The sequence below is a fragment of the Vanessa atalanta genome, chromosome 12 (genome assembly GCF_905147765.1).
Source record: "Vanessa atalanta chromosome 12, ilVanAtal1.2, whole genome shotgun sequence".
NCBI classification, from domain to species: domain Eukaryota; kingdom Metazoa; phylum Arthropoda; class Insecta; order Lepidoptera; family Nymphalidae; genus Vanessa; species Vanessa atalanta.
Window position 1 is genome coordinate 5,316,298 of NC_061882.1, and position 12,184 is coordinate 5,328,481.

At 30.3% G+C, this 12,184-nt stretch overlaps 1 protein-coding gene across 9 annotated transcripts in view; it reads right to left on the reverse strand.

Moving 5' to 3' along the window:
* The window catches only part of LOC125067623 (small conductance calcium-activated potassium channel protein), a 242,057-nt gene extending 231,573 nt beyond the window's left edge, over nucleotides 1–10,484 (reverse strand). For all 9 annotated transcript variants that reach the window (XM_047676303.1, XM_047676306.1, XM_047676304.1 and 6 more), the window contains exon 1: nucleotides 10,188–10,484. The gene's annotated coding sequence lies outside the window, so the exon portion shown is untranslated. The remainder of the gene's footprint in view (nucleotides 1–10,187) is intronic.
* Between the last annotated feature and the right edge of the window lie 1,700 nt (nucleotides 10,485–12,184).

A 12,184-nucleotide genomic window follows, 5' to 3' on the forward strand; every position in this document is an offset into this window, starting at 1 on the left:
GTCTGTCTGTCTGTTTGATCCGGCTAATCTCTGGAACGGCTGAACCGATTTGGACGGGACTTTCACTGGCAGATAGCGGATGTAATAAGGATTAACTTAGGCTACATTTATTTTAGAATTATATATAGAATAAAAATAAAACCACGTTACAATATCCAAATAACTTAAATTCAAACAACAGGCACGAAGTCGCGGGCACAGCTAGTATTATATAATTTTATATAATACGAACTATGAGCGTTCGCTGGATTGATTCAAAAAGTCAAATTTCAAATATTTAATGAGCACTTAAATCTTTATTTTAGTTTTAATGTTTTGATAACATAGGCTTTAGATAAATGTCTTCGAATACCATACTATGAAAAAGATCTTGAAAAGCTATTTATGTATTTTTATATAAATTAAGGATGGACAGAAGTACTCGGTTAATATATATATTTATATGTTATGTATGAATTCCTATCATATAATTATTATAACAAATCGGAAGCAAAACAATTTTTTGCACAATGAAGGAGCGTTGTGCAATAAACTCCAAGCCTTCGACGAAGAAAGCTTTTGCCAAGCAGTAGCACATTTACATTAAGCAAACATTCCCGATACGATAGTATAAAGTATTTTCGAAACATCGACTTTGCTAGTATTAAATATTAATAACAATAATCATATTATAACGACGACGTTTTATGCAAAAGAGAACAGACTTTTATCTTATTTATTAACTTTTGGTTTAAGTCAAAGAAAATCGCTCGAATCTTATGATTTATTAATAGATATGACGCTCTTGCCTGTTCGTTTATAAATAAATTAACTACTTATCCAACTTTGAGTCCACTGGAAGCTAATAAAATTATTATTATATAATAATTCTGTTTCATACGTAATTCATACTTTTTTATAATATAATCGTAACTGACATAATAATTGTGAATGTGATTCACAGCGTATTATCTGTAACCGGTAATTTTGTAACCGGTATCAATTAATTTGTAACCGGTAATTTTGCGTTTTCTGTAATTACCCCCACCCCTTTTAACTTGGTGGTAGGGCTCCTCCAAACAGCAGTACTCAGTATTTTTGTGTCCCGGTTTTAAGGGTAAGCGAGTTAGTGCAACTAGAGGCACAAGTGACATAAAACCTCAGTTCCCAAGGTTGGTGGCGCATTGCGATATAAGGAATATTTAATATTTCTTACAGCGCCATTGTCGATGTGCGGTGGTGACCACTTACCATCAGGTGGCCCATCTGCTCATCCGCCAACCTATACCAAAAAATACCGCCTGGGAAACTAATACATAATAAAGTTAATATTAATATTTTACCTAAGAGCAAAGTAGGGACTAGTGACCATGTTAATAAGTTCAGTTATTTGTGTGTATCAGTCATATTCTAAAGACTATTCAAAACAAAAAAACTTATACATATGGAACGCAAATTACTATGGCGTATCCGCGGTTAAGTTGGCAGCACTTATTTCTAAATCAATCAATGTCGTTACATAAGGACCATTATTTTTCATACTTGAATAGTGATTGATGCTTAAAGAAGTTTTAAATAGAATCATGCTATTGTAATAGCGACTTAATTATATTGTTTTACACCTTACTCGTCAGAATTTCAATTATCAAATGTACATCTGACATGCCATCTTAGTAATGAGCAACATTTATATAAAATTATTTCGGAAAATAGGTACCAACTCAGCACTGCGCGGTCATTGGTCAAATCAAATAGCGCGCGCTTTTCTGGCTCCCCGTTACATACTTCCGTCCCTTTTCACAGACTGCAGCAAAGCGAGATGAAAGATACATCAATAATTTTACAAATATATCGTATTAGCTAATTTAAAAGCATAAAAAAACTATTGTGGATCATAAATACATGGGTACGAATTAAATAAAAGTTTTAATATAGGAGTTAACAATTTGGAAATAGGTCTTAATAGGTCAAGTTCCTCGCGTAGCGTATTACTAGCCTGAAGCCATTACGGTACATTAGGTTAATGCAAGCAGCTTCGAGTAACTTAGACTATTTATCACCTCGCTTACCTACGCCTAAATGTACTGTAGGGTACGGTTGCCATCAGAATTATGGATTCGCAATTTCACACTCAATTTGTCTTCATTTTCACAAATTCGTTTACAAGCTATTCAATGTTCTTGTATTATACTAAATGATAAAATGTTTACATTTGTCTTTTAATAAAATCCGATAGATAAATAAAAAACTTATTCAATTACATAACACAATAAAATATAATAAAATACGATAAAATAGCATTGTCTTCCTAATTCATAATGAATGTATCTAGCCTACAGGACAATATAAATGTGTTGGTTTATAATTCAATATATCTTTGATTTAAGTTGAAGAGCAACAATTAATTTCTTGCTGTTTCATCTCGGCAATATAAATTCTGTTACTTTATAGCTTAACATTCAATTTAATTCTGTGACACGAAGAAACTATCCGATATATTTTGATTTTAAAACTAACTTTGGTACTGTCTTATTTCTCTATATATCTACTCTTCTTTGTATTACTGATTCAACCTCGAGTTGCCAGCAACCTCATTTATGCTAAGTATAGTCGCGTATCTCTTTGGACAAACAAACAACAAAACGACTTTATTCGAGCGATGGTAGTGCATTGGCAATTTTAGGTTCGATAAATATTTCTTGAAATGCCAACGAAAAATTGATTTATCTATCTTCCGCCTTTAAATCAAAAAGATGAATTTTGATTTTATGGCACTTATTATTGATATACGACTACGGGCCGCTAAACTTTTCTGAGTTAAAACCCTCATTGAAGCAACAAAAGCGAATAGAAATTCAATCGCAATTGCAAACTTCCAGTAGTATGTGCAGTAATTAACAACTGTTAATACGTCAATAAATAATAATTGAAATGACGGCACTAATGGCATATTTAAAAGGCGCGTTGTTTCGCACTACCGCGAAATTTACATTCGATCTTGTTTTTGTATTCGCTTTTGTTGCTGCACTATAACGTTCGACGCACTCCACCTACCGTTCGTCTTATAATCTGAGCTCTCTATTTAAATTAGTATCCATATTGGATCATTTGAAACTTACCTACTATACGTAAGAAATATACTTTAAAAAAAATTGATTATAAATCTCTGTAACGTGTCTAGGGCAAATAATAAAAATGATAAATATTTTTCGAAGAATATTTTAGCTATTCTATTTGTAATAGCACTAAACGATAATATGTGAACGCGGTCGTGCTGGTTATAAAAGTTAGTTTACAGTTACGAGCAAATATTCTTGAATTATTATACAACGCAACGGTAAATCCACCGTTTGTATTTGTTGTTTTAGCAATTTGAAATAAATAAGTTTCAGTTCTTTTTGCTCCATAAATAACCCTCCAGCTGCGATGAAACTGGCTGGGTGAAAAGGAAATCCACATCTTACGAGCGATTTCAGTACACACATACCAGATATCCCGCTACAGTTTCGAAATTTCCAGACTTTAAATGTGTTCCTCGTAAATCGAATAAAGTAATCATTTCATTTATTTCGATTTAGATACAGTTAATAGAAGTAAAAATGGATTTAGTTCAGACTATTGAACAAAGAGCCGAGATGATCCAGTGGATAGAACGCGTGCATGTTAACCGATGATTTCGGGTCGGTTCAAGCACCACTGAATTATCATGTGCTTAATTTATGTCTATAATTCATCTCGTGCTCGGCGGTGAAGGAAAACGTCGTGAGGAAACCTGAATGTTTTTTCGAAAAAAGCTTACATTCATCAAACAACGACGTAGATTAATTTATAATGTGCCAAAATTATGTACGACAGTCATCGTTATTGCTTAAATTAAATTTCGAAGTGAACTACATTCATGTTATTAAAGTAAGTACCATAAATGTTTTTTAATCATATTTGGCAAAGACTATTTTGCAATTGTCATAATAAAGTATATGCAATTTATAATCGATTCAAAAATACAATTTCTAATTAGGACTTTGGAACTAAAACGACGTAGGTAAATGCATATACAATATACATACGCCTCTTTGGTTAAATTATTTTAACTTATCTCAATAAAAATGCAAGTCAAATAACAACGTATTTATAACATACGTTAGTTTTGCTTGTATGATATCAATACATTATGGTTAACATATGAACTAAAACTGCGTATGTCAACCATTTTGAAAAAATAAACTTAAATAAAATATAAATTACATTTAGAATGTCTTATCAAATTAAGAGTTCATAGCAATACATTTTATCAGGGTATTTATTGTAACATAAAAATGGACATTATATAAACACACAATTATTATTATTACGACAAGAAAATATCGTGGATATATTTAATTAAGTACATATAAATGTTATTGTTTTTTTTTTCTTTTTGTTTCTTATTTAAATAGAAAAAAATTCTATCTTAAGGATGACTAAGCTTTAATTGAGTTTATTGTTCTCAAATTGTAGAAATTATTCGAAGCTTATAAATGAATTCAACTAGTTTTATCATTTATTTTGACAATAAATAGTTTAAATTTGAAAGTTGAAATAAAATTACTTGATAATATTTTGTTAAAGTTAAAGCAAGTAAGTTATAAGTTATCATTAAAGTTATTAAAAAAAATACTTTTCTTTATTTATTCCACTGAAGTTTCTTTATTAAAAAGATACCCACTGTATATTAGTAGTATTCACTGAAACTATGATTTGATTTAAGGTAAGTACACTATTTGTGATGTGATGAATGTACCGAAATCAAATAATAAATAAGTAGAATATATCCGAGAGCCATGCACGTAATCCCATTTGAATAAACATGCAAGAAACGCATAAATGCAATTAATACATTGTTAATATAATATGCAAAAATGTCGGATATAAATACACGCAATTTACTTTTTCTATGTTTGATAACTAAGAAAGGCCATGTGTAATTTATATCTTAAATCATAAAAAAATACAAACAAAACTAACTCTGTTTAATAAATTGCAACTTATATACAAATACGGAATACAAATAGTTACTGTATAAATCGTGACCGCGTGGAATGGTGGCAAGAATGCTAGCAGCATTTCCCCGTTGAATCGCGATTCGAGTACTCTGAGCAAACAATGAACCAGCCCTCATATCACCAGTGAAGACCATAAGGCGAGGTGTTAAATTATGTATTCATTAACATATGCCATATAATAAGGCCAGAATCATCATAACAGTGCCTATTCGCCGGGTTGGTAAGCTTCACAGTGCTGTACAGTTCATCCATATAGGTTGACAAAGTCGAACAAGGTCCTTTTGTGGAGGCCAAAATGGTCATAACAATGAGGGCGCTACGTTTTGTATGGTATCATGGACGACGGTACTGTAGGTGTTTAGTAAATGTGGGACTTTTCAGCGTTCTAAGCGGCGACGAGTCCTCTATAACATTTCTTGTAAAAGTAAGTTATATTAACATTCATTTGAATTTATTTACTATATTTCTTTATTGCAACTGTTTTAAATTCCAGTAAATTATCATATTATTGATATTGATATTGTATTAAAATAATATAATACAGTAATCGTTTGTAAAATACTCAAAAATAGCTCGTGAATAATTTGCAAACGTTGTATAAAATAAAATAAAGATTGTATGAAATTTTCTGCTAGGACTTTTTACAAGCCAGCTGATAAGGCTACTCGTCAAATGGTGAAAATTAATACAAGCTGTTGCTATTTCAATTTGAAGGCTAAGTGAGTCAGACAGACAGACACAACGAGCATAATCTTAGTTCCCTTAAACGACGCTCAATGGGTAAGGATTGTAAACATTAGGCCAAATTATACTATAAATTATATGGATGATGATGACCCTTTACTGTTATGTTTTACTAACTGCCTTTCTATATTAATTAGAAAAGCCCACTTGAAAAATGTATAAACATTTGAATAAAAAATAAATTATAATACGTAAAATAAATTATTATTTAACATTTTTAATATGTATTGCGTTTCAATCTTCGTAACGCAAACGAAGTGTAACGAAGCCAGTGAACCTTTCAGCGTATAAACATTGGCCCCTTTTTAGTTTACATGCTCTCATTGAAACGAGAATAAAATATACTTTGACATCGTTATAATCAATTCCTGATAACAGTTAATGTGAAATAAAAGAAAATTGAGTTTGTGTCAAAACAAAAAAAACTGGTGGTAGGGTTTTGTGAAAGTCATAGTACTTTTGTGTTCTGGTTTGAAGAGTGAGTGAGCCAAACTAGTGAGTGACATAACATCTTAGCTCCCAATGTTGGTGACGCATTGGCGATGGAATGGCTGATATTGTTTACAGTGCTCATGACTATGGGCGATAGTGACCACTTACCATCAAGTAATTCAATTGCCCTTCCTAAACCATAAAAAAAGAAAATACAAAAGTCTCGTATGTAGTTTTATTGCAAATAACAGCCCGTAAATCTCTTAAGTACAAGATTTATACATTATTCCATCACGAAACTTCATTGTGGCTCGGATACACATGCGTCGGAATTTCATTCAACACATGTTTTCTTAAATGGAATTTTATTCATCCGTGTGTCGTTTGCACTAGGCCATGTCGGTATGTCCACAAAAGTTATTTCGTAAGATTTAAATATAATTCAGTGTCTCAAAATTTTATCGAGACAATATTTTTTATAGTAAATGTAATTTAAAACTTGTGCTAAAAGTCTTACAACAGGATAAGAAACTTCAAACGATTATAAATCTTAGAAGTTATAAAGAATATCATTTTAATATAAAAAAATGAAGTATGAGCAAACTCGATGGACTAAAGCAATGACCGGGAAGTGCTAGTTAAAAGCCTCTTGAAAATACTTGGTATACATTCCACTATTCATTTGTAAATGAATTATAAACCCAAATGAAGCCCATGAAAATTCATTTCTCTTTGCTCGGAAATAAACGTGTTCTAACCACTGGCCATAACTGTGAATTGAGATAATTCACTGAGTACACAAGACAGAAGAGAAATAATTTTGCATAAGAAACATTTTACTCCATCAATCCATTTAATTATGAGGATTAAGCCGTAGTCATACCGCTTGGCTATTGAACTAGTTGCTGCAGTTTAATACGCCCATTCATTATTTCTTACAACCATTGTCTGTGATAAACAAAATCACTCAATTATAATTTAAAATTCAAACATAGAGCGCCTGACCACATTTTTTTTTCTATCTGGCACTAGTGCTGAATATACAGGAGCTAATATTAAATAATCGTATTGTATCCAGCAAACATTATTTTGAAGAAAGATTTGTTTGTTTGTAATCGATAAACTCTGAAATTACTGAATCGATTTTAATAATTCTTTCACCATTTAATGCTATTTAAACCTGAAGTAACACAGGCTACATTAAATATTTCTCTATAGATGTATGTAGTCTGATAGTAACTGAAGCGCAGGCAAAGTCGCGGTACAGCGAATCATGCTTAGTAAACAATTTTCAATAATAGGAAGTATATATAAATATATGCAAAGCGAAACAATGTTAAGGACCTTATAAATTTTATAAACTCACTTCGTATATTACTCGAGAAATTTAAATAAGACGGCCTTTAAAGTGTAATTAAATTAATTAACTCGTAAATCTTCGAATTATAACAAAGTTGTAGTGTTATTTACACGGACGAGAACTGAGTTAATTATTAAAATCTAAGTGTGAATACTTTCATTTGTCACGTCTTAGCCACATAGTATAATTAAAAAGAAAAAAAAAAGTATTTAGATCAACAACAACGTATAACTAACAAACTATAAAATCTAAAGGAAATAATCGGTCAAGGTTAGTATTTAAAATAACTACTATTTGAGTTTAGGTCTTCAAAATGGACAACCAGCATGTGCCGTGTCTGTTAAGGCACATTGCTGGTCTTCGCGAAGTCAGTATACGTGAGCATGGAGGGCCTAATATAAAAATAAGAAAACAAAAATCATGGTACTAACACATAACACCAACAGTACTACGATGTTAGAATCTATACTAGTCTGTACTAATAACATAAATGCGACTGTGCGGCTACACCATTGAACCCTAATTCGATACGAGCTCGATACGAGTTTGAATCTAAAGGATATAGACTTTTTTATACCTAAAATATACGACCCACGACACGACAAGTGCCCAAAAGTGATAAAATAAAAAAATTTAGAATTGTAATATGTTTCATAAAAATTAGTATACATTTATCATACGAGAATAGTTGATAGAATGTATTCATAATAATAATAAAGTAAGTTTAAAAACTCAACTGAAACTGCAGACTATTCCTTCTCTAAAAAGTATGAAATAAGAATATATTCTCATCTTTAATTGTTATATAGAACTATTCAATATTTATTCGTCTAAAAAAAAACTTTGTCTTTTTAACCGACTTCAAGAAGGAGACGGTTGGATATTTATATTTTCGTTTGAAAAAGTTTGTCCGAAATTGTCTCATTGAATTTTCTTAAAGATCTGATGATTAGTTTCGGAAACAAGCAACGGAATTCTTCAATAAATTTCAGCATAGCCTGGATTGCAATTAAAGCCAGTTTAAATAAAGAATATAAATTATTAACAAATATTGTCTTTTATTTTAAAAGATAATTAAAATTTGATTTTTATATTGATTTATAATATATATAATAATATTGTGCTTAGAGAACATACTACATGTGACAACCTCATAAAACCTCTATGTTATTAAGTACCCACCCTAAACACGGTTATTATAATAAATGATGCTTATTAATAAAAGCCAAACTTCGAAGAAACCGTTGCGTTTTATACTAAGTTCCATCGGAATAAATGAGGACTAAATATCGACACTACTTTGTTCTTTAAATTCGATTGAACAAAATATTTGAATGGTTCTAAATTTGAACCTTTGAATAATTAGTACTAAGCTCCATTATAATTTCAATTCTAATAAAACATTTTGTTTGAATAAAATTAATTGTGAATTAAAAAAAAAGTAATTTAATTTCGATAAAAGTTTTCTATTTAAATGTGCACTTTATTAATGATAGCATAGAAGCTATAATTAAAACGAAAGCAAAAGATTTTTCGCAGTTTTTTTTTTCAATTACAAATCAATCGTCCATCGTTCCATTCCGGTATTCCAATCCAACTGTCAATTAACACCCAACTGGCAGATATCTTCTTGTTAATGGTATAATGCTTACATAAAAGAAGAGTAATTACGCCTGTGACGTGGCTGTGATGGTATCTTTTTTTAAATAAACGTAGATCTTATTCCATTTCCTTTTGAAATTAATGTTTATTTGAATTTAACATTCCGGAATCGTTTTAAATATTGACTTTGTTTAATGTTATTAATTATATTTTTTTAATTCAAAATACTATTATAGTAAGGAACATGATAGATGAAATCAGTATCTGTTTCTGTTTATTAAAATCCGTAATAAATTTATTAAGAGATGAATAAAATAAAAATATATGTAATTTCTTTGTAGTTGACCAAAATTATTAAAACACTTAGTAATTATTTTTTTAATATTTAAATATATTTTTTAAAGAATGTAATTGAAATATCATTTATAGATAAGAACCTTTTTTTGTTTTTAAATATTACATACGAATGTTATAGATATAATAGAATTTTATTATAACATAATAAAGATGTCCTCCCACACTGTAAATATGTATTAATAACATGTATGGAATTAAATTACATCATAGTATATTTAAGAAATCGATAATTTATAATTTTAAGGAATTATTATTGTTGTGTGCTTTCCGATAAGAATAAGGAGTATTTTAAACTATAACAGCATAACAATAGCCAATTGTATCACAATCGAACCTGTAACTTTTACGTTAGCGTATTGAGGCAAATTTGAAACATATTCCAGAATGTTCGCAACATAATTTCATTGCCATAATTATCCCAACGATGATCCGTCGGATTTGTCAGTGCATTCGAACTTGAGATTCAAATTCTGCATATGATTCTCTTTGGCATTTCAAACGGAAATATTTTGGGCATCGAATCCGTTCTATTTTTATTTTATTTGTTATGATTGAATTTAAAATGAATGAAGTGTTTTATAACGCTTAAAATTATTTATTATACCTCTTAATATCGAGTAGTTAAAACATCTAAGTCTAACAATAACAGTTTATGAGTAAAGTAATCTTACCTATTATGTGTCGATATCAAAAATTCTTCGTTGTATTTGTTGTTATAATATTTCGGATAGATATTAACTATATATACACATCACTATTAATAATATAATGTACGCTTCACTATTAAAACTATTATTTTACAGTACATCCAAACTTGGTCCTCGCACCGGATAAATTTCTCAATAGTATACAATTAAATATTTATAAAGGATATTAGACTGATATGAAGTTTAGTTTACATTGATATTAAGGGTTAGAAATGAGTTTTAAAATAAGTCTCACGATTGGACCAATAGGTATTTTTAATTTTATTTACAGAAATTAAAAGGGCTTAAACAAAATATGTATAGGAAGCGAATAAAAATCTAAACATTCAAGATACTTATAATAAATCACAAACACATCCACTTCTGGGCATCAATATTAATTAAATTGTAATTTGAGCGTAAAGTTGTAATCGATCTGATGTTTTTTTTTATTATTTTCGCTCGAGTAATACACTCGTTGCAACGGTGTCCATTTTCCCATGAAAAGTAAATTTACGTCCATACGAACGGCAATGTTTTAAATACTCCGCGTGTATTCACTATTCGTGAACGAACGCACATCCGATCACCGTGCCGCACGAGCGCGGACTGAAAGCTTTTCCTACACTTCTGAAATTGTCGCTCCTTGAGTGAAAAAGCTAACCACATTGCCTAGCGCTTTACCAATACGAGTAAGAAGGATAGCTGTATTTTTCGTATACGTATTTAAAACCATGCCTGACTGTTAGAAGGAAATGCGATGGTGTTAGTATCAAAATAAACATGCAGTGAACTGTCTGCGTTTGGTAAGTCGCATGCAAAGTGAACGCAGACAAGGTATAATACGAAAGAATAAAGTCGGATGTGTAACTACTTGCATGTTACTTGGAAATTCATGAGGTTTGTAGTTATATAATTATACTCAAACATTATGAATCAAGGCTAATGACCCAGCTTATGCTACTGTTAAAAGTTAACAAATATAATTAATGCTATTAACGCGAGGCTCTCTTTTGCTTAACAAGTATGTTCGTATCATACTAACAGGTTAACTCACAGATAATCCAATTTCCTGGTTATAACGAAGCCTTATTCGTTTTGTACAAATCAATGACTAAGACGTATTTTTAATCTGTGATCGATTTACGTAGGCGAGTATTTTAATTGAACTTTATATTTCTAGGTGATTTCATATCCAATTAAGGAGTAGGTTTTAAAAATATATTTACAACAGAGTTTCGTGCCATGTGACGTATTGTCGTCTGAGCCTTTAGATATTAAAGCTCAATGCCTTTGAAGCTGGCAATTCAAAGTCATGTACTTTAAGTACGGTCAAGTCACAAGATGGGTCTTCGTATTAAAGAACTGACTTGTACAAAATTAACAGGGAAGACTGCAACAATGACGTATTAATTTATATGAAGAAACATAGAATAACGTCCAACTAAAAAAATAATAATTAGTCAATTGTAAAAAAATATATTTAAAAGCGTGGCTTTAAAACGAGCATTATAAAATGTTATATAATTTATGTTTATTTTAGAATTGGAATATCTAGTTTTTATGTTTTACTATTAATTTAAAAATCACATTCAAATTAATCCCGATGGGTTAAAATAGAAATATTGTTTATTTTCAGCTAAGAGGTTTCAATTTCCCAAATTACACACTATTGTTATCCTAATACACTACTAGCCGAAAGAACAAAGCAAAACAAAGCCGTCAAAAAATCTAGCACACACTACTGGTATTTAACGAGATGCACTTAGTTATTTTGTATGTGAAATTTTGCTGTAAGATAAATTAAAGGAAACATAATACAACCCAAATTAACGAATATTAGTATATAAGATTAGCAATTATAGAATATTACCTATATACCATTTATACCAAATGAACGCACAAGAAATATGACATACAAAATAATAAACAGTACTTTTTATATTATTTTAATTAAGTCCTACAAAAGAAACGCCTTACGC